The following is a 23,046-nucleotide window of genomic DNA, read 5'->3' on the forward strand; positions in this document are numbered from 1 at the left end:
AATCATGAATCAGTTTGTAGAACAGAAGCATGTCAGTACTAGTGCTGGCAGTCATAGTACTTATTTAACATTTACTTTTAAAAAGGTCAAGGGATAAGAAGAAGGCATAAGAAAGAGTACTCGAAATCGGGATGCGGTCAAGATGCCGCCGGCCGGAATCCCAGCGGTCGAAATACCGACGCCGGAATCCCGACCGCCACAAGCCCGACATATTCTCCCTCCGTGGGTGTCCACGACACCCATAGAGGGAGAATATAATAGTGTGCCGAGCGTTGCGAGGCACAGTGCCCGCAGCGTGGCGAGTGAAGCGAGCCCGCAAGGGGCTGCGTTCCGCTCGCCACCCCTGTCGGGATTGTGTGGTCGGGATTCCGGCGTCGGTATTTCAACCGCCGGGATTCCGGCCGGCGGCATTTAGTACTGATCCCCTCGAAATCTGCTGTCAGCACTTCATGCTAGTGATAACAAGCATATTGTCATGCCCCGGGCAAAAGAACAGAAGAGTCGTCTACAAAACCTGATCACATTTTTCGAGGCATCTTTGGCATTTGTAGTACTGAAGTAAGTAGAGGTAGTAACAGTGGTGCAAGTATACAGGTACGCTCGGGTACGGCGTATACATAAGAATTTAGCAGCAGGTACGCAGTACCACCTGCCACACACTTTGCCATTACCACAATTATAATGTGCCACAAAACAACAAGACCATGGTGCTTGGCAGCATGACGGCTCCTCCCACTTTTTCAAGTTTACTGGGAGTGCGACAGTGGCTGTATTTCCCTGTTATAATGGAGGCATTACTATATATTGTTATTAAATTGGGGGCATTACTATATATTTCTATTATACTGAGGGTATCACTATATATTTCTGTTATAATGGAGGCATTACTATATATTGTTATTAAATTGGAGGCATTACTATATATTTCTATTTTACTAGAGGTATCACTATATCATACTTGCCTACCTGACCCTCTCCATGTGGGAGAAAATGCTCTGTTCCTGGACTTTCCTGGTAATGTATGATTGCCATCACCTGTGGTGAGCTAGGTAATTGATAAGAAAGGTGTTTCACCACAGGTAATGACAATCATCCATTACCAGGAAAGTCCAGGAACAGAGCATTTTCTCCCTCATGGAGAGGGTCAGGTAGGCAAGTATGCACTATATATTTCTAGTATACTGGAGGTATTACTATATATTTTTAGCCTTGACTCCAGATTAAAAGAAAAAAAAGGGTGCTGTCATGTGGCCATGCCGCTAGTGTTATGTAGCCACTCCCACAAGCAGCATGTGGTCACGCCCCCTCACAACACATGACCACGCCCATTTTTGGCACTAAGAAAATATTTCTACTTGCACCACTGGGTAGTAACTGAACCATCTAAGCACCTCATCTCTGTTGCATCATTTGAGTTCATACAAGTTGTTTATCAAAATCTGGAAAATTATATATACAGTAATAACAAGCAGCCTAGCTCAGCTACCAGCAGAATGGATAGATCCCAGCACATACTGTACTAACTCTACCACTAACCTTTATCAACCATTAGCAATCTGGATGTAGTCCTCCTGCGCCGAGTTGGTAAAGGCAAACTGACTTCCCTAATACAATCCACAAATCCCATGAAAAATCACTGCACACTAGGGCTGCAGCTGGGGATGATTCTTCATAACAAAGGGGGCCAAGAAGATGAGTAGTTTCAAGCAACAAATGTATATGAAACAATCATTAGCAAGGGAAAATAAGTATGACAGCTGCCGTCATGTTGCACAGCGGATCATTGAAGCCATGATGGCTATGTTACCATTAGCTTTGCATCCAATATCCACCATCAATGCATCTGGTCTTAGCCAATTAGCTGAGGTCATGTGTCCACACTACAAAACAGGGCAATAACTAGGGGCATGCGACCAGTGCTGCCACACACACCACAGGACTCTGTTGGCGGCAGCATCACCACCCCCACAGCTCTTGTTTCTGGCAATCAGGGTGCCTGGAATAGCACCCTGCAGCCAGTAATTCTGTGACAGTGGCATCCTTTTTATACTGTCATGTGTATAACTGCAGGAAGAGTCTTCTAGACAATCTGTGCGCTGCCGCTCTTCCGGATGCTGGCTCACACTGCCCCCTATGTGCAACCTCATGATATCATGCACAAATGGGGTGGGACTGGCACAGGTCGCATTAAAGCCCTGTTACAGCTCTGCTACCAAATTCCATCTCAGTTCTATTTCTCCAGAACTGCAATGCCTCACTTGTGCCAGTACATTCAACAAAAATATATTGTTTGCTAGAAAATTCAATTGTACTGACTAGCCATTTAACTACACTCATATGCACAAGCAGTACTGGTCAAACCATAGATTACATGACTGCACAGCCCACTATGTTGGTGAATCACCTTCATCAGCAATATCTAGCACACAATACCAGCTCATTCATAGGCTAGTTACTTTGCATCACTGGTTCCTCTAAGAAGCATACTGGTGTCAATCTGTTGGAAAAACTCAGGGATGTAAAAGAAAAATGACTTACTTCGCTAAGACTCTCCTCAGGATATCACTTCCAATAATAGAACTATCATTGTAAGACCATCAAGACCATGTGAGTTTCAACAACATACTATATTTTGCGCACAACTTGGTGAATTTGGTAACATAGTAACATAGTAACATAGTAATTGAGGTTGAATAGAGGCAAATTGCCCATCGTGTTCAACCTGTATTAAGTTGTGATGATTCTACATACCCGCTGAATAAGTTTTATGACTAGTTAACTACTATAACTCATGTTACCCCCGAATTAACCACGTTGATATTTTAAATATTATAACTTTGTATATCATTTTCATTCAGAAATGTATCCATTCCTTTTTTAAATCCAATTACAGAGTCTGCCATTACCACCTTCCCTGGCAGGGAATTCCACATCCTAATTGCCCTAACAGTGAGGAACCCTTTCCTCCGTTGCGTTCGGAAGTTTCTCTCCTCCAGCCACAACGAGTGCCCACGTGTCCTAAACTGTGTTCTTTTAATAAATAATTCCTCTGATAACTCTTCGTGATGTCCCTTTACATATTTGAAGATATTAATAATATCTCCTCTTAGGCGCCTCTTTTCTAGTGTATACATATTCAACCTAATAAGCCTTTCTTCATAATCCAGTCCCTCTAGGCCTTTAATCAATTTAGTAGCTCGCCTTTGAACCCTTTCGAGTTCACTGATGTCTTCTTTATACAATGGTGCCCAAAACTGAACACAATATTCCAGGTGCGGACGTACCAATGCTTTATACAGCGGCAGGATTACATCCGAGTCCCTTGTCTCAATTCCCCTTTTTATGCACACTAGCACCTTATTTGCCTTCTTTACTGCATTTTGACATTACTGTATGTATGGTTATTAAGCCTGTTATCAATGAATACCCCCAAGTCTTTTTCCAACTCTGATTCCCCTAGGCTTTCCCCATTTAGTAGGTTGCGAGTTTGTTTTTAGTCCCAAAATGCATAACCTTGCATTTGTCTGTATTGAACCTCATTTTCCATTTAGACGCCCAGAGTTCAAGTTTAGATAGATCATTCTGCAAGGACTACACATCCAATTCTGAATTAATTACCTTACACAGTTTAGTATCATCTGCAAAGATTGACACTGTGCTTTCCAGGCATAGCTCTAGGTCATTGATAAATATGTTGAACAGTAGTGGTCCGAGTACGGACCCTTGTGGTATTCCGCTGACTACTGGGGACCAGGTTAAGGACTTCCCGTTGACCACTACTCGCTGTACCCTGCTATCCAACCAGTTGCTTATCCATGTGCAAATAGTTTTTCCTAGGCCAAGCTCCTTTAATTTGATCACCAGTCTCCTGTGAGGCACTGTATCGAAGGCTTTTGCAAAATCTATGAAGACCACATCCACTGCTTTTCCTTGATCAAGATTATTGCTCACTTCCTCGTAGAAGCTAATTAAGTTAGTCTGACATGACCTGTCCCTCACAAACCCATGCTGGTTCTTGCTAATAATCCTAGCTGACTGTAGATACTCCTGTATGCTGTCCCTTAGAATTCCTTCCAATATTTTCCCCACTATAGATGTCAAACTAACTGGTCTGTAGTTTGCCGGAAGATTTTTGGATCCCTTTTTAAATAATGGCACTACCTCAGCTATTCGCCAATCCCTCGGTACCATGCCTGATCTAATTGAACTATTGAAAATCAAGTATAGGGGTCGTGGTAGTTGTGAACTAAGCTCCATGGTGGTTCAGAAATTCTTAAAAAATTACCATGGTCCATGCAGCATATGTTGGTTGTGGCTTCTAAAATTACAGTGCATTTTTGGCATTCATCAACCACAATTGCAGCGGCTGCAAGAAAACAACTGTAGGAACAGCAACAAGTCATCCAAATGTACACACCAAGCAATTAAATTGAGAGAGGGATTATGCTACTTTAGTCCAGTTCACTGGAGATTACTTTAGGCTTTATGCAAGCTAATGAAACCATTTTAAATTGTAACCAAGTGAGTTCAGCAGGGCCGAAACTAGGGTTGCTGACACCCGGGGCAAGGCAGTAATTTGCCTCGCCCCGCGCCCTCAAAAAAATAAAAATATAAATAAATAAATAACTAAATAAATATTTTACAAATATAATAAAAAAATTAAATAGATACATTATAAAAAAGAAACATAAATAAAATACATAACAAATAATAAAATAAAATAAAATAAAATAATAAAACATTTTTTTTAATAAGACAAAGTTATAAAGTAGCTTTTGCTGTAATGAGCATAATAGAGTCGCATATAAACAAAACACACCTTATTACACAGAAATATAGGGAGTAAGTTGTTCATCATCAAGCATTATGAATCATTATTTTAACTCACTTTTCCGTCTGTACTGCTGATGTCCGCGCTGTCTGGTCCCATGTAATTAATTCTTCATCAGCATCATGAGCTGCAGGGAGGATGTGGGGGAAAGAGCCCCTGGTCTGCATGCCCTGGCTGGGATGGGGACAAGGAGGAGGAGGGAGAGATGCTGACATTTTCATGCAGGAGGTGCACTCCAGCCACAGGAGCACTGCAGGGGGCAGATCTTGCATGCTGCTTGTACCTGCATGCACTGGATAGAGGAATGGTGATGCAGGAGGGAAGCTCAGCTTGCTGACAGACACTCTCAATCAGGAATTGCAGAGCCATCAGCCGGGGGATGCCTATACCGTGCACCCCTGTGTCGAGCTGGAAGCAGTTCTATTGTTGCTGCTGATCCCCTTACATGCGCAGCAGCACGGGGTGAGAGGAGTGACTCTGCTCCCTGTTGCTGCCGCTCCCTGCTTAGCGCTGCTCTATCTGCCGGTATGCTCACTCAAACTCCATACTGAAGCAGAATGGAGCAGAGTGTCAGACAAGGTTACACACGGGCGATACGCCAGGCTAGGAGGATGCAGTGCACCCCTGCTAATTAACAGATTAGATGGCAGACACTCTCCCCCGGCCAACATACATACACACAGAACTCTCCATTCAACCATAGAGGTCCATTGCGCCCCCTCAAATCCAGCGCCTAGGGCACATGCCCCCTTAGTGTCATCTCCCCCCTAGTTGCGGCCAAGAGTTCAGACACTGCCAGACTGACTCAGGTTATACCCTTAATTAAATTACTAAAATAGCAGTTAGAGAAGCTGGAGAAAATTATTTCCATTAAGTAGATCAAGTCCTTTTCTCACTTCGCTGGGATCAAAGGGTTTGCAACATTTTGCAATTGGATCACTATGTTTTGGCAACCATGCTTCATCCTAGGTTTTAAATTCTATGTAATGTCTATCTTTCTAACTGGCTCAGATCTTAAGATACTATATACAGAGAGTTAATTGTACGCAAGTTATAGCTCATATGGCACATGAGATGTCGCGTGCTACAGTTTGTCCTGCAAATGCTACTGCCAGGAAATAACCTGAACTTTTAAAAAAAAAGCCCCACTAATGATGATTATTCACCAGAGTGAAACATAGTGACATCTGGTTAGGCTTAAACGTATGCCCATATATGTTGACACCTCAACCATGACTCAATCTTATACAATTACTGTAATGATAATGTGCAAAATAGTTTTTCACACAGCCCTTTTGAATACTGTGAGGAAAATGCAATTTGGAGACCCTGGTAAAAGCTAGCTATGGTGTACTTAAACTACCCACCCTTCAGTTTGCATTTGCAAATAATGTTTAGCACACCTGGGAACCTTGTGAGTGATAAGTGTATGAGGCTACTGCAAAAAAAGTAGAAAAACTGATGTTCATCAAAATGAACTCTAAATTCTATGAGAAATACCTTTACCGCCAATTACCTGTGGATTCCAGTGGGAATGAACTAATATTGTGAGATGATATTAACAACAATGATGAGGGTGACCAAATTACCAATTTATTTTCTTTTATGGAGGCCCAAAGATTCCAAGCACTCCATATTGCTGAACTGCTTGGTTTGTTAAACTGTGAATGTCTGTTTTTAATATTCAACATAAGGGTGGATGGGAAGGCTCAATAACAATTCCATTGTTCACTACTTTTTATTATGGGTTTTGCCCACTTTGATGTATTGGTGCAAAGACTACTAACATGTTCCTCCATCTCCATTAATCTGTACTTGCCTGAGGCCTGTGATTTGCTGTTTGGATTTAGCTTTTATTTGAAAACTTACATTTTGAAGCTTGGTTTTAAATAATTTGTAACTAAATAGTCCACTGCAATCAACTGTACTAGCCTTTTGTCTTTGATTTGCTATTTGGAGCAATCTAGATGGTAATCTATTAGACTTTACACCAACAACAATCACCTACACTGGCCTAAGGCTAGTGATTTTTCTATTTGGGGAAGTGTATTTGTAATAATATATTATATTTTCTGCTAGTGTTCTACAGTACTTTTAGGCTATTCTTAATTAATGAAAACACCCTATAAGTTTGTATAGTTTATCAAACTGTGATCTTGACTACCTTTGCTACGCCACTGTTTCATATATTTGCTATATTCTTTTATACTGCCATGTGGTTGTAGTGCTGCTCAGTAGCTTAGTTTAGCTTGCTGCAGGGATAAGCTTATACTGGAGAAAACAATATTGTGAGCTGTTAGGTGGTCAAAATTGTCTGAACATGACTGGAAACATAGTTGTTATGTTGTTTGATGTTAATAATACTGTATGATCAAAAACTAGAAATGTGCACTGACCCCCATGTTTTGGATTTGGATCTGGATTCATTTTCATATTTTGGTTTGGGTTCTGGTTTTGCAAAACCACCCTCATGTGTTTGATTTTGAAAGTGTATTTTTTTTAAAGAATGGTAAAAACAGATAAGATCACATAATTTGGGCCTGTTTTCATTCTTACAGTATTATTAACCTCAATAATATTAATTTACAATCATTTCCAATAAATGTTGACCACCTCACAGCTCATAATATTGTTTTCACCAATACTGGCCAAAGGTTGCAGCAAGCGGCTAAGCAGCAGAGCAGCAGCACAAACACACAACAGTTTATAGCACATACAAGAAACATTGGCACAAAACAGTTGCAGAAATGAAAAAGTGGTACAAAATAGAATTGCCCTTGGGCACACCCTCCCACCCACCCTTATGTTGGATATTAAAAAGGACATGCACACTTTAACAAATCAAGCACTTCAGTAACAGGGATTGCCACTTTTGTGTCTGAAGTGCTTGGATTGTTTTGGACCCCACAAAACAAGCTACCAATGGGCTTAAGGGAGCTAAGCTAACAGCTCTGCAGTGACAAGATGTCATCATCACTACCATCCTCACCCTCATCAATATTTACATCATCCCCACACAATATTAATTCATCCCTGCTGGAATCCACCATTACAGAAATCTCTGTACTTTGACATAATTGAAGGGAAAGGTCTTTCTCATTAAATTTGTACTTCATTTTGATGAACATAATCTTTTCCACATTTTGAGGACGTAGCCTCCTATGCCATTCTGTGCTGAAAATTCTCTCCTAGTTCACACTGCACGGTGGGCAGCTTAAGTAATGCAAAGCCAGTTTGTACACGGGCCTCCCAAATACCTTTTTTTCCTTCAAGTACTCAAAGGGACTCTGTGACATGCCATTTGTACAGTGTCATGAAAATAATCTTCCATCATTCTTTGGATGGTGATTGTATCAGATGGATTTATGGTAGAGGTGTCACTAATGTTGGGCAAATCTTTTAGATAAGACCAGATGTCAAAATGCTATGTTGACTTATCTGCATCACCACTGGGTCTTTTAGGAAAGCTTTTTCCTGGCTGCTTCAGGAATGTCAGGCTCACACATACTGTAGTACTCGAGGACACTCTAAGTCTCTCCTCAGGGATTTGTGGCATTTCTGATTCTTAATGTACAGTTTGTTGTACTGTCTTAGTGGTTTTCATTTATTTACACTTCTTCAAGACTGAGTGAAAAGGTATTGCATCATCATGAGAGGCAGAAGTAGATGCCTCATGGACAGTTGCCTGAGCCTTTCCTTGCCACTGCATGTGGTGAATGTCATGTTGCCAATTTTATGTTTTTCTGCAGTAAACTCTCTTTATTAGAGGTATTATTTTCTTACCACAGTATTTTTTTGTAATGTTAGATGTCCTGACTTAAACCCTCTATGCCCTTGAGCATCTGCTTCAGTAGATAATGCTGAAGGACTAGTATCATCATCATGACTGATGGCAGCAGCTGAATTGCTAGAATTTGCTTGCTCTTCTCTATACTGATCATTATCCATTTTTCAATTTGCAGATCACTGCTTGGAGTCAGACCACTTTTATGCACTTGCTCTGGGGTACTAAAGCATACTGGGGTGCAGTGCACAGTATAAATAAATACAACAATATGTTTTTTTTTTTAAACTAGCAGCTTGGCTCACACTGTACAGCTGCCATTTTTCCAGAGATTTGCTCATGTGCAGTAAGGAAAATGGCCGCCACACCAGATGGACACAGCCCCAGTAGCACAGCTCCTTAAAGATAGACACAGCCCCAGTAGTACATCCCCTTAGAGATGGACACAGTCCCAGCAGCACAGCTCCTTAGAGATGTACAAAGCCCCAGTAGCACAGCCCCTTAGATATGGATACAGTCCAAGAACCACGGCCCCTTAAAGATGAACACAGTCCCAGCAGAACAGCTCCTTAGAGATGGACACAGCCCCAGCAGCACAGCTCCTTAGAGGTGGCAACAGCCCCCAGTAGCACAGCCCTTTAGAGATGGACACAGCCCCAGTAGCACAGCTCCTTAGAGAAGGACACAGCCCCAACAGCACAGCTCCTTAGAGATAGACACAGCCCCAGCAGCACACTTGGACACTGCAGAGCAGAGTGCAGAATTCAGAAGCATGACTGGATTGGAGCGAAATGGTGCCGAGCCCCAGCCACGGCTTCTTATATGGAGTCCAAATACTAAAAGAATCCGATGCTGGGAGGGTGACGTTCAGCCTCGATCTGACATCCAAGCCTGGTGCGAAACACCAAGCCAGGACATGGATGTGGCTCTGAATAACAAGTTTAGAGCCATCCGGATTCAAGGTAATCCAGACTGCTCATCTCTATTTTCAACCCATACTTGTATTACTTTCATGTTCAATAATAAATAAATAATGTTTATCACTAATGATAACACAGTCAAACAAAAAAAAAATGTTTAGTTGCCAAAGATATTTGAATGAATTGTATTTGTGTATTGGAAAATTCAATAAAGAAAGTCATTTTTTAACACGCTGTAGTCCTTAAGATAGTGGAAACCCTCAATTAGTAGGGAACTAAACCATAATACATACTGTACATATGGGAGTGTACTGGAACATTCTACAAGGTGAGACACATAAATATTCTATGTGTTCACTCCATAATCATTCTATAATATTCCCCCTCCTCATATAAGTGACCAATCACTGTCAGTTGGCAGTTGATTGGTTCGCGTTACTTATTGTATTTTTCTTGCTTCTCCTCCATGTGTTTTAAAAACTAGAGACAATCTTGCCAAGCCAATGTCATATTCAGATTCAGCACCACAAAGTTACCCCAAAATTGCTATAATATGATTGACAATAAAATTATTGTTGATCAGTGTAATTGGTACACTAAATAATTATTTTGTATTTGTTGCTTTACCTTTACAAATATTTTTCGTCACATGTATTAGAAAAAAAATATTATTGACTACTTAGTTTATAAATGACATGTAGTTTTGTCAGTATTATTTGTTGTCTATAGTTGGCTTTTTACTATTGCTAAAATTTCCTAGCGAAATATTTCTGTGCCTCCATGTAGTCTTTAAAGTTAGACAGTCTCACTTATTTTTTTCTTTGATGCTGTCATTTATATATATATATATATATATATATATCTTTTCCAAATATTGGGTCTTATTCAGCTTCAGTTGCAATATTGCAAATAGGGTGATTATTGGCAGGCTGTACATGGGCTGCAAACGCATTGTGCGTACATGGAGGCTAAATTGCAATCGCAATTTAGTGAAATGCGATCACAATTTTATTGACAGGTAGTGACCATTTGTTAACATTGTATTTGTGGAGATTGGTTAGAAAAATGCAGGCGGATCACAGTTATTTTTGGGGTGTGTATTTGACATCAGTTGCAATTGATTGCGACTGAAATCATGGTGGCGGTGCGACTGCATTCTTATTATTCTGAGTAGCCCTGGGTCAACCGCAATTATTGATGGCTCTTGATAACTGCGTATGCATCGCAATTTTGCAAATGCATTCACAATTTTGCAATTGAATCGGTGGGCATCTTTTACCTTTCTCGGTGACTCTTCACATGCTACTTCACATGCTACTTTTTGCAAAAATCTCTGTCTCAAAAAGTGATCCAAGCTGAATTAGGCCCTTTATACTCAATTTATAGGGATGGTGATTTTGAAATTAAAATGGCAAAACAATTATTTTTGTATAACTCTCAACTTTTGCCGAGCTTTTAGAGGGTCAGCAAAATTATGGGGTGTGGCCTCACAGCTAGGGGGAGTGACCTTTACGGGAAGTTATGCCATCATGAGCCAAGCCCTGTTTCGTCACTGTGGCGGCATACCCAGCACTCTTGCCATGCCCCCAGTTCCTTTCTCAGCTGGCCATGCCCCCAGTTCCTCTCTCCTGGGGGTATATTTACAAAGATTCGTGTTTTGGCCGTTTTGAAGGGTGTTTAAACTCGAATGGTATCGGGTGCATTTTACTGCAACTTTTTGAATCCTGATACGATCATTCACTAAGCTGCCGAGTTTTGCACAATCGTTTTTTCCGATGTCGATGTGATTCGTAATATCAGGCAGTGTTTTACGGGAGTGATGAGTAAAACACTGCCTGAAAAAACACAAGGAATCCCGGCCGGATCTGTGAGATCCGTGCAGGGCTTCATTGTGTACCTTAAAAAGTTGATTAAAGTCTCAAAAAATCTGAAAAAAATTGTGTGGGGTCCCCCCTCCTAAGCACAACCAGCCTCGGGCTCTTTGAGCCGGTCCTGGTTGAAAAAATATGGGGGGGAAAATGACAGGGGTTCCCCCATATTTAATCAACCAGCACCGGGCTCTGCGCCTGGTCCTGGTTCCAAAAATACGGGGGACAAAAAACGTAGGGGTCCCCCGTATTTTTCAAACCAGCACCGGGCTCCACTAGCTGGGGAGATAATGCCATAGCTGGGGGACACTTTGATATTGGTCCCTGCGGCCGTGCCATTAAAACCCCAACTAGTCACCCCTGGCCGGGGTACCCTGGAGGAGTGAAGACCCCTTCAATCAAGGGATCCCCCCCTCCAGCCACCCAAGGGCCAGGGGTGAAGCCCGAGGCTATCCCCCCCTTCCAAGGGAGGCAGATGGGGGGCTGATAGCCTTGTGAGAAATTGTGAATATTGTTTTTAGTAGCAGTACTACAAGTCCCAGCAAGCCTCCCCCGCAAGCTGGTACTTGGAGAACCACAAGTACCAACATGCGGTGGAAAACCGGGCCCACTGGTACCTGTAGTACTACTACTAAAAAATACCCCAATAAAAACAGGGCACACACACCGTGACAGTACAACTTTATTACATACCAACATACACACATACTTACCTGTGTTCCCACGAGGCTCGGTCCTCTTCTCTATGTAGAATCCTAGGGGTACCTGTGAAAAAAATTATACTCACATAATCCAGTGTACCTTCTGTTCTTTGTATAATCCACATACTTGGCAAAATAATAAAACGGAAACCCGACCACGCACTGAAAGGGGCCCCATGTTTACATATGGGACCCCTTTCCCCGACTGCCAGGACCCCCCCTGACTCCTGTCAAAGAGGGTCCCTTCAGCCAATCATGGAGCGCCACGTCGTGGCACTCTCCTGATTGGCTGTGTGCTCCTGTAGTGTCTGTCAGGCAGCACACGGCACAGATACAATGTAGCGCCTATGCGCTCCATTGTAGCCAATAGTGGGAACTTTGCGGTCAGCAGTGAGGTTACTTTCGGTCTATCGCTGACCGCAAAGTTCCCACCATTGGCTACAATGGAGCGCATAGGCGCTACATTGTATCTGTGCCGTGTGCTGCCTGACAGACACTACAGGAGCACACAGCCAATCAGGAGAGTGCCACAACGTGGCGCTCCCTGATTGGCTGAAGGGACCCTCTTTGACAGGAGTCAGGGGGGGTCCTGGCAGTCGGGGAAAGGGGTCCCATGTGTAAACATGGGGCCCCTTTCAGTGCGTGGTCGGGTTTCCATTTTATTATTTTGCCAAGTATGTGGATTATACAAAGAACAGAAGGTACACTGGATTATGTGAGTATAATTTTTTTCACAGGTACCCCTAGGATTCTACATGGAGAAGAGGACTGAGCCTCGTGGGAACACAGGTAAGTATGTGTGTATGTTGGTGTGCATGTATGTAATAAAGTTGTACTGTCACGGTGTGTGTGTCCTGTTTTTATTGGGGTATTTTTTTAGTAGTAGTACTACAGGTACCAGCGGGCCCGGTTTTCCACCGCATGCTGGTACTTGTGGTTCTCCAAGTACCAGCTTGCGGGGGAGGCTTGCTGGGACTTGTAGTACTGCTACTAAAAACAATATTCACAATTTCTCACAAGGCTATCAGCCCCCCATCCGCCGCCCTTGGATGAGGGGGAACAGCCTCTGACTTCACCCCTGGCCCTTGGGTGGCTGGAGGGGGGGACCCCTTGATTGAAGGGGTCCCCACTCCTCCAGGGTACCCCGGCCAGGGGTGACTAGTTGGGGTTTTAATGGCACAGCCGCAGGGACCAATATCAAAGTGTCCCCCGGCTGTGGCATTATCTCCCCAGCTAGTGGAGCCCGGTGCTGGTTTAAAAAATACAGGGGACCCCTACGCTTTTTGTCCCCCGTATTTTTGGAACCAGGACCAGGCGCAGAGCCCTGTACTGGTTGATTAAATATGGGGGAACCCCTGTCATTTTTCCCCCCATATTTTTTCAACCAGGACCGGCTCAAAGAGCCCGAGGCTGGTTATGCTTAGGAGGGGGGACCCCACGCAATTTTTTTTACAGATTTTACACTAAACAGACCCTTTCCCATAGATAACCATGCACAGATCTCACTGATCCGTGCATGGTTATCCAAACTCGACTGGAAAAAGCAGGTCTATTTTATTGCTGCTTTTTTTAACGAATCGAAAAAAAACAGACCCGCACTTGAGCACTCAGAAACTAACACCCAAATACGAATGAATAGTGAATGCCCGTATTCTATGAAATAACATCCGCGTTTGACCGATGGTCTATTCATTCGTATTTGTGAACGTTGTCATTCAAACCATTACGAATAGTCTAAACACTGCCGAGATTGGTGCTTAGTGAATTCCCGGATTGGGACTTAGAAAAAAAAACACAAATCGGACAAACTCGGATTCTTAGTTAATACTGACCCTGGTGTATATTCAATTAGCAGAGCAGTAAGTGAGAGGGGAGTCCTGTGGGACACTATGGCCCGTGGGTGGCACAGGGTCACAAAAAAGGGACTGTCCTGCCAAAATCTAGACAGTTGGGAGGTATGGTTTTTCAATTGTGTAGTGCTGGTACAATTACTATTTAGATAAAAATACCACAGACTGCACTGAGAGTGATCAGCAATAACGTTAAAACCACTGACAGGTGAAGTGAATAACACACAGGTGTCTACCCCATCTGTGTCACCTCTGTCTGTCTGCCCCTCCCCTTTAGAAAGTAAGCTCTCACAAGCAGGGCCCTCTACACTCATGTGCTTTCCCTTCTCTTACTTAAACTATCTCCTATTCCATACTCCGTTCGATGACACCAAATCCTTCAGTTTTCTGCCACCCTGATACTTATTTCATACTTATGTATGTGTATGTAGCTATGTTTATATACCCTGTACTTGTCCTATATTGTCTTGAACTGTAAGTCACTGTTTTCTTATTTTGTGTACTTGTTTATGTACCCTGTAACTGGGCACTGCGGATCCCTTTTAAATAAAGGAAAATAATAATAATAATAATAATAACATTGATTACTCATTACAATGGGATGTAGTTACATTGCTGGCAGTCGGGATTCCGGTGGCCAGTATGCCGATGCCAGAATCCCGGCCACTGACAATGTTGCCAGCCGGAATCCCCATGGAGTGGGAACAGAAACTGTGGCGAGTGCAGCAAACCCGCAGCGTGGCAAACACAGCGAGCCCGTTACGGGCTTTATTGCACTTGCGCCCCTGCCGGCATTCTAGCGGCCGGGATTCCGGCATCGGTATCCTCACCGCCGGGATACCGGCCGCCGGCATCCCATACCCAACGTGTTGCAATAGCACCTGCCAAGGGTGTTACATATTAGGCAACAAGTGAACACTCAGTTCTTGAAGTTGATGAGTTGTAAGTAGGAAAAATGAGCATAAGAATCTGAGTGACTTTGATTGTGATGCTAGACGACTGGGTCATTTCCAAAGCAGCAGGTCTTGTGGGGTGTTCCCTTTATGCAGTAGTTAGCACCTGAAAAAAGTGGACCAAGGAAGGAGATTCGGGTGTTTGGCGCCCTCCTGCAAACTATAAATTTGCGCCCTCCCTACTCTACAAAGGGACAGCGCACACCACAAAAAAGGGGTGTGACCACTTAACAGTACTCACATTTCAAATGAATCCACACAGTAGCACAATCTTATTCACATTACATTACACAGTAGTACTCCTAATACACATTTCTGGAAGACTGAGGAGAAGAGCATGATGCAGATCTGTGTTGCATGCAGAAAGGAAGTGCACTGTACATACTAAGAGATGCTAGTCAAATACACTGCAAACACTCGCACGAGCACACTCAGAGTGGCCGGCAGCTACTTCTACCTATTGTACGAAGGGTTGTTGGTGTAACAAGTCTGACAGTATATAATTTGGTTTAGAAAATAAATACCTTAAAGGGTGATGCTGATGGGTACAATATCATGCAGCCTAACTCTAACCCTCCCCTCCCGCAACCTAACCATAGTTGTCCCCTCCTGCAGCCTAACCGTAACTGTCCCCTCCCGCAGCCTAACCCTAACCGTTCCCTCCCGCAGCCTAACCCTAACCGTCACCTCCTGCAGCCTAACCCTAACCATCCATTATGGCAGCCTATCTGTCTCCTCCTGCATCCTGACCATAACCTCCCCCTCCCACAGCCTAACCCTATTCCTCCCAATAGTGCCTTACCCTAACCTCCCCTCCTACAGCCTAATCCTAAATGTCTCCTCCCATAAGTTTACCATAATACTCACTGTTGGGATTCCAAGGCCAGTATTCTGACCATCGGGATGGTGAATATAGGAATCCTGACTAATAAAATTATTTTTATTCCAATAAAATGCACAAAAATGTGTTGATAAGGGTATCACAATATATATTTCCATCTTTCTATTACTAAAGTCTTTTTTTATCTTTTAATATTTACTGTCCATCTGTCTTTTTTTAATTAACTAACAGAATGATTAGCATAAAAAAAAACAATAAACGATAATAAGCATACATATGTATAAGTATAAAGGTATAATAAATGTGACCTATCATAAAGTCTAACTGCAAGCAGCTTATACGGTATATCATTTATCTCATTCCCCATAGACACTTTGGGGCAGATGTATTAAGCCTAAAGACGGCATAAGGAAGTGATAAACCAGTGATAAGTGCAAGGTGATAAATGCACCAGCCATATACAGTACTGTACTCACATGCTGGGTGCCGCCCAGCAAACGGCAAGGTCGCCCAGCATGTGTGGTACCACCCTGCAATGCATTTGCAATTTATTTGTTAGAGGTTGACCCCTGTCTATGCAGCCTAGCTGTGTATGCAAGGGTCCTGCCACCATGTTTCCACTCGCAGGAAATGCAGCCTGAATGCGGACAGTTAATGTACTTTAAAGTCCAGGTAAGCTTACCACTACTTAGCTTTAGGGGAGTGGAGCAGTGTCTACCCAGGTGCCGCTGTATCAGGGTGCCTTACCAGGAGCAGGAGGTGGTCAGACGCTTGTAGAAGAGACACCTGCAGTGTCCTGCTAAAATGCTGTCAGCTGAGCTCAGAGCCAGTTGCAGGCATGTGGTAGGAGCTTTTCCTATCTATCTTCCGTCCGCCATGTTTGCAATGCTGTAGGCAGCCCATAGCTGCACTGTGTGTGGTCCAAGCATAGGCTGCAAACAACCCCTTACTCCGTCTCTGCAGTCTGCAGAGTCTCTCTCTCTCCCTAGCAAGGAAGAGAGGGGAGTCACTCTTGGCGCCGCTGCCTGTATGACGGGATCCAGATTGAAAGTCGACAGTAACTAGGTCGACAATGTCTAGGTCAACCACTATTGGTCGACAGTAACTAGGTCGACAGGGTGTCTAGGTCGACAGGGTCTTTAGGTCGACATGTTCTAGGTCGACAGGTCAAAAGGTCGACATGAGTTTTTCACAAATTTTTTCTTTTTTTTAACCTTTTCATACTTAACGATCCACGTGGACTACGATTGGAATGGTAATCTGTGCCGAGCGAAGCGGTAGCGGAGCGAAGGCACCATGCCCGAAGCATGGCAAGCGAAGCGAGCCATGCGAGGGGACGTGGTGCACTAATTGGCGTTCCCGGTCACTCTACGAAGAAAACGACACCAAAATAACATTAAAAACTCATGTCGACCTTTTGACCTGTCGACCTAGAACATGTCAACCTAAAGACCCTGTCGACCTAGACACCCTGTCGACCTAGTTACTGTCGACCAATAGTGGTCGACCTAGACATTGTCGACCTAGTTACTGTCGACTTTCAATACCACACCCCTGTATGACAAGTGCAGCCAGCAGCACCAGCAGGGTTGCAGAGCGGGGAGAGCGCATCTCCAGCTTGGCATCTCCTTGCTTTGCAGACCCTGCTGAACGGCAATGCTGTTGATACAATAATGGGTCCCCAAGGCTGATTGATGCTCATGGGGAATGTAGGCTAGCCCATCTGATCCTATTTCACAGAGGAGGAGTTACTGTAGCGCAAACTGCTGAAAAAGTGAATGCTGGCTATGAATAGAAAATGTGTCAGATCAAACAGTTCATCACAGCTTGCTATGTATGGGGCTGCATTGCCTTAGACAAGTCAGAGTATTCATGCTGATCCCTGTCCACTGCCAAAAGCATCTACAATGGGCACGTGAGTGTCAGAAGTGGACCACAGAACAATGGAAGAAGATGGCCTAGTTTGATAATTACATTTTCTTTTACATTATGTGGACATCTGGATGTGTGTGCATTGTTTACCTGGGGTAGATATGACATCAGTATGCACTATGGGAAGAAGGCAAGCTGGAGGAGGAAGTGTAATGCAGGAAAACCTTGGGTCCTGACATTCATGTGGCTGTTACTTTGAGACATACCATGTAGCAACCATTATTGCAGACTAAATACACCTCTTCATGGCAACTGTTTACCATGATAGTAGAGGCTTCTTTCAGAAAGATAATGCACCCTGCCGCACTGAAAAAAGTGCTCAGGAATGATTTGACAAAGAGTTGAAGGTGCTGACTTGGCCTCCAAATTCACCAGATTTAAATCTGATTTAGCATCTGATGGATGTGCTGGAGAGACAAGTCTGATTCAAGGAAGTCCCAATTTGCAACTTACAGGATTTTATAGTGACTGCTGCTAAAGTCTTGGTGCCAGATACCACAAGACACCTTCAGAGGTCTTTGGGAGTCCATGACTTGATGGGACAGACCTGTTTTGGCAGTACAAGGGGGACATGCACAATATTAGGCAGGTGGATTTAATGTTTTTCCTGATTGGTATATTTAGAAATGTGAAATACATGTTTTAAGCTCTTTATGACCAATTGGTTCCTCAAGCTATAGATAAACGGATGTAAAAATGGACTAAAAATACTGTTGAAGATAGCCACAATTTTTGGAGAGACGGAAGGGAAAGTCCCTGCAGGGTGCACATAGATAAAAATACAACTTCCATAACCAATCATAACAGCCACTAAGTGTGAGGAACAGGTAGAGAAACTTTTGCTTCTGCCAGTGGATGATGAGATACTGAAGATAGATGAAAGGATAAAATAGTAGGAAGATAAAGTAGAAAAAAATGAACATACAATTGTAAAGGAAGCAAAGTAAAATAAAATTTGCTTAACCACATGCGTATCAGAGCAGGACAAATTTAAAAGTGCTGACCCATCACAGAAGAAGTGATCAATAACACTATATTTATTGCACCACTCCAATTGAGACATGAGAAGAACAGATGGGAGAAACTCCAAGAACCCAAATATCCATGAGCCAACAGCAAGTCTCAAGCAAAGCTGGTTGTTCATGATGGTGCTGTATCGTAGAGGATGACAAACAGCAATGTATCTATCAATTGACATTAACCCAACAGTACAGAATTCTGTGCCACCCACAGAGATATAAAAGTAGAACTGTATAAGGCAGCCATGAAAGGTAATGGATTTGTTACCACTCGCCAGCATTGCCAAGAGTTTGGGCACTGTGGAAGAGATAAAAAAGATATCCGAAGTTCCCAAACTTGATAGAAAGAAATACATTGGCATTTGGAGATGATGATCTACACTTGTAGCTGTGATGATCAATAGATTCCCCGTAACACAGACAATATAAACAATTAATAGAACTACAAAAACACACAATTGTAAAGGGGGAATAAGTGTAAAACCAGCAAGGTTAAACTGAGTCTGGTTGTAAGAATCCATCTGTAGAATAATATGACACTATCATTTAAGTAACAAATTGAAGCAAAAATGTACTATAAATATACAGAAAGGAGAAATAGAAATGAAGAAAAATAACCCGTACACACATTTCTACAGTATATGTGTTGTTGGGAACATCACACATATCAGAGCAGACTTAATGGGATGGCTGAGATTTATTCAAAATCTTATTCCTCGAGGGTTTCCTCTGGAGGGACATGGTATCCCAGCTGTTAGACTCCTGGAGGACTTGTTATAAAGACTTTCATTCTAATAAGGATGGGAGTTAGTGACTGACACTGTTCGTGTTTTTGTGTGTTTTTTTTTTGCTTTACTTTCTCAAAACCACTCGTACTATGATTGAATCAAAATAATGTTAGCCCAATTTTCCTTCTGCCACTGGTTACCTGCAATTGTTTATTTCCCCACCCCCCTTCCACCTCACTGTGTGCTTTTCCTGTAATGTTTACCTCCACAGATTGCACACCCTGCCATTGCGCCCTACATACAGGGTACATCATTACTACATAAGTGTCAGTTTTCCCATATATGCACTGCGCTGTTGTATAGCTCACCTCCCACAGTGTAACCTTCGAAGTGCGCCCAACATGGCTGCCTCATCTGGTACGCTTGTGGATGGGATGAAAAATACATAGACCTGGTGGTTTAGTTGGGACCTTACTCTGAACTTTAGGACTCTGAAATCACCCCCATTTTGTGTCATCTCTTCTATGGGTAGACTATTCCACCCTGGGTAATCCTACGCTGTGCACCCAAGATGGCTGCCGCACCTGGTACCTTGTGAGGGTAGAATACACAACCCTTGGAAGTTATTACCCAAAATGCCTACACCAATCATGCATTATGCTTTCTGTGTGCTTAAGGTTCTCTTTTGTGTCTGTGTGGCTGATCTATTGCTGTATTACTCAAATTTTCTTTATTATGTGCATTGTTTTTGATGTCTGTAAAGCGCCTTGAGTCCTGCTGGAGAAAGAGTGCAGTATAAATAAAATTATTATTATTATTATTATTATTATTTCTCTTGAAAAAAGTTTTATCTAATGAAAGCAAATATACTAATACAATATACAATGTTATGTGTTTGGACTAGAAATGAGTGACTCGGTTTTTATAAAATCTGAACACCCGCGAACTTTGGTCCCAGAAAGAGGTCAAACCAGAGGCGGAACTACCGCCAGTGCAACCAGTGCGTTGCACTGGGGCCCGCCTCTGTCCAGGGGCCCAAAGCATGTAATGAGTCAAACTGACTCATTACATGCCGCTGTGTGCTGCGGGCAACCGCTGCCCGCAGCACACAGCCGCCCGGACAGAGAGGAGAGGTGCGCAGCGGTACGGGGGAGAAGGAGGGAGGTGGAGGAGGGAGCCGCAGCAGCGCTTTGTTACTGGTGGAGGCGCTGCTGCTGCTGTCCCTCTGCTTCACTATAGGCTGTCTTCCGAGAACAGCCTATAGTGAAGCAGAGGGACAGCAGCAGCAGCAGCACCTCCACCAATAACACAGTGCTGCTGCGGCTCCCCCCTCCTCCTTCTCTCCTGCCCGGGAATCGTGACCAGAAGCTGCACCGAGGAGCCTGAGCCAGCGGAGAGGGTACATATAATTCATTCATTCTTTCTTTCTTTCTTTCTTTCTTTCTTTCTTTCTTTCTTTCTTTCTTTCTTTCTCTTTCTTTCTTTCTTTCTTTCTTTCTTTCGACTGTCTGCCGTAATGTGTAAAAAGGGGGAATCTGCCTGCCGCAATGTGTAAAAATGGGGAATCTGCTTGCCGCAATGTGTAAAAAGGGGGAATCTGCCTGCCGCAATGTGTAAAAAGGGGAATCTGCCTGCCGCAATGTGTAAAAATGGGGAATCTGCTTGCCGCAATGTGTAAAAAGGGGGAATCTGCCTGCCGCAATGTGTAAAAAGGGGGAATCTGCCTGACACAATGTGTAAAAAGGGGAAATCTGCCTGCCGTAATGTGTAAAAATGGGGAATCTGCCTGATGTAATGTGTAAAAATGGGGAATCTGTCTGCCGTAATGTGTAAAAAGGGGGAATCTTTGCCGCAATGTGTAAAAAGGGGGAATCTGCCTGACGTGATGTGTAAAAGGGGGTATCTGCCTGCCGCAATGTGTAAAAAGGGGGAATCTGCCTGCCGTAATGTGTAAAAAGGGGGACGCTGTCTGCCGTAATGTGTAAAAAGGGGACGCTGTCTGCCGTTATGTGTAAAAAGGGGACGCTGTCTGCCGTTATGTGTAAGAAAGGCACGCTGTCTGCCGTTATGTGTAAAAAGTGTACGCTGTCTGCCGCTATGTTTAACAAGGGCACGCTGGGGTATATTTACTAAGGTCCCGATTTTGACCGAGATGCCGTTTTTTCTTCAAAGTGTCATTTCGGTAATTTACTAAGCAAAAATCTCGGCAGTGATGAGGGCATTCGTAATATTTTGGAAGTCCTAGGAAAAAATCACGAATCAATACACCATCGGTCAAATACGCCTGCAATTTGGTAGAAATCGGTAATTTACTAAAAAGTGCAAATCACAAACACTGCCGACAATAGCCAAACACTGCCATGCAGAAATACAATTTGTGAAAAAGTGCTAAAAAAAAACAGACCTGCTTTTTTATCCCGTGTTTGGATAGGCATGCAGGGATCCATGAGATCCGTGCATGTTTATCAGTGGGAAGGGGATGGGAAAGTGTTTATTTTTTAAAAAAAAATTGCGTGGGGTCCCCCCTCCTAAGCAAAACCAGCCTCAGGCTCTTTGAGCCGGTCCTGGTTGCAAAAATATGGGGGAAAAATGATAGATGTTCCCCCATATTTAAACAACCAGCACCGGGCTCTGCGCCTGGTCCTGGTTCCAAAAATACGGGGGACAAAAAGCGTAGGGGTCCCCCGTATTTCTGAAACCAGCACCGGGCTCCACTAGCCAGATACATAATGCCACAGCCGGGGGACACTTTTATATAGCTCCCGGCGGCCCTGGCATTACATAACCAACTAGTCACCCCTGGCCGGGGTACCCTGGAGGAGTGGGGACCCCTTCAATCAAGGGGTCCCCCCCTCCAGCCACCCAAGGACCAGGGGTGAAGCCCGATGCTGTCCCCCCCATCCAAGGGCTGCGGATGGGAGGCTGATAGCCATTGTGTAAAAAAATGAATATTGTTTTTTGTAGCAGTACTACAAGTCCCAGCAAGCCTCCCCCGCAAGCTGGTACTTGGAGAACCACAAGTACCAGCATGCGGAGGAAAACCGGGCCCGCTGGTACCTGTAGTACTACTACTAAAAAAATACCACAATAAAAACATAAGACACACACCTTTAAAGTATAACTTTAATACATACATACACACCTCCATATACACATACTTACCTTATGTTCACACGAGGGTCGGTCCTCTTCTCCATGTAGAATCCATGGTGTACCTGTGGAAAAAATTATACTCACATACTCCAGTGTAGAAGCCTCTTCTTCTTGTAATCCATTTGTAATCCAGGTACTTGTCAAAATAAAAAAATGGACACCCGACCTCGCACTGAAAGGGGCCCCATGTTTTCACATGGGACCCCACTCCTCCAGGGTACCCCGGCCAGGGGTGACTAGTTGGTTATGTAATGCCAGGGCCGCCGGGAGCTATATAAAAGTGTCCCCCGGCTGTGGCATTATGTATCTGGCTAGTGGAGCCCGATGCTGGTTTCAGAAATACGGGGGACCCCTACGCTTTTTGTCCCCCGTATTTTTGGAACCAGGACCAGGCGCAGAGCCCGGTGCTGGTTGTTTAAATATGGGGGAACCTCTATCATTTTGTTTCCCATATTTTTGCAACCAG

Source organism: Pseudophryne corroboree, chromosome 1 (assembly GCF_028390025.1).
Source record: "Pseudophryne corroboree isolate aPseCor3 chromosome 1, aPseCor3.hap2, whole genome shotgun sequence".
Classification (NCBI taxonomy): Eukaryota; Metazoa; Chordata; class Amphibia; order Anura; family Myobatrachidae; genus Pseudophryne; species Pseudophryne corroboree.